The sequence below is a fragment of the Sinocyclocheilus rhinocerous genome, unplaced genomic scaffold (genome assembly GCF_001515625.1).
Source record: "Sinocyclocheilus rhinocerous isolate Xijiao unplaced genomic scaffold, SAMN03320098_v1.1 scaffold2167, whole genome shotgun sequence".
In the NCBI taxonomy this organism is placed as follows: Eukaryota; Metazoa; Chordata; class Actinopteri; order Cypriniformes; family Cyprinidae; genus Sinocyclocheilus; species Sinocyclocheilus rhinocerous.
In genome coordinates, this window is record NW_015638937.1 from 100,031 (window position 1) to 101,768 (window position 1,738).

Consider the following 1,738-nt stretch of genomic DNA (forward strand, 5'->3'; position numbering starts at 1 on the left):
TGTGGATTATTGTGATGTTTTTATCAGCTGTTTGGACTCTCATTCTGACGGCACCCATTCACTGCAGAGCATCCATTGGTGAGCAAGTGATGTACTGCTACATTTCTCCAAATCTGTTCTGATGAAGGAACAAACTCATCTACATCTTGCATGGCCAGATGGTGAGTAAATGTTCAGCAAATGTTCATTTTTAAGTGAACTATTCCTTTGTGTTACTGTGTATATATGACCACAAAAGGAGATATTTTAAAGAATGTTCACTCTGCTGATGATAACAGGCATATGATGACAGAATTGTCCTTTTTTGAGAAACTGTCCCATTAAAAGCAGCTAAACTCTCTCTTTTGGTAGAAAAAACACTTTTCTGATTTGCATTTCTTAAGGGGCTATGCAGCAAAATGCCATGATCTGTTTTTTTCACAAACAGTGACATGAGTGTGAGTGTGTATGTATGTATGTATATGTGTGTGTGTGTGTGTGTGTGTGTGTGGCTACAGCTTCCATCACGTCTGTCAAATGTGCCGCCGTTACACGCCAGGGTCAAAGGTCACTGAAGAACACACCTGCACGTGTGAAATTCAAAATATTAGTAAATACCATAGTATAAGAGTATAGAGTATAGTATAGAGTAAGACGTCACAGTATGCTGTCTGCTCCTCACTGCATGCAAATGCACAAAATTATCTGGCCAAACATATATAATAAAACTAGAACAACTGATTGATAGTTTTTGTTCATAGCATCAGGAAACGCCACTCAGTCGGTGTCGTCGATTCAAACGCACAGAAGAACACACTGACGTCCATGTGACCAGACCAACCGCCAATCACAGCCAGTCTGAGGTCAGAGGTCAAACAGTCACCTCTGCAGTAAACTCTGACACATATAGCAGTTAAAAACAGAGCAAACAGGAAGTAGTCCAGCCCTCCCTCCGTAGGGCACAGGAAGAAACAAACCTCAGAAGCACAATGCTACAAAACCACGCGTGTTTGTGTTCAATCAGAAGATCACATGATGATTCCAACGCCGGCCGGCCCACTTCCTGAAACTCACTTCCTGTTGCAGGCGGGGCCTTTATGGAACAGATAAATCAACCTCTGAAGTCCTGAAGGAGAAACCAAAGCAGAATCAAACATGTGACGGTTTCATAAATCCTGATCACTAATATTAGTCTGTTTCTCTCTTATTCCGAGGTCACCGTAGCCACCAGATCCAGTCTGTATCCAGATCAGATGGTCACTGCAGTCACCCGGATCCAGTACATATTCAGATCAGATGGTGGATCAGCACCTAGAGAGGACCTCTACAGCCCTGAAAGACAGCGGAGACCAGGACAACTAGATGAGCCCCAGATACAGATGTTATTCCCCTGTAAAGACCTTGTCTCAGACGACCACCGGGACAAGACCACAGGAACCAGATGAAGTCTCTGGATGAAAATGAGCTGTTTTAACTTCATATTCTCACTCTATCAGACTATTTCAGCTGTCAGTCTCCTGCAGCGGCTGTAGCTCCGGTGTGTGTGTGTGTGTGTGTGTATTAGTGTGTGTGTGTGTGTGTGTTAGTGTGTGTGTTACCGTGAGTCTCTTGCGGCGGCTGTCGCTCCAGTGTGTGTGTGTGTGTGTATGTATTAGTGTGTGTGTGTGTGTGTGTGTGTTACTGTGAGTCTCTTGTGGTGGCTGTAGCTCCGGTGTGTGTGTGTATGTATTAGTGTGTGTGTATTAGAGTGTGTGTATGT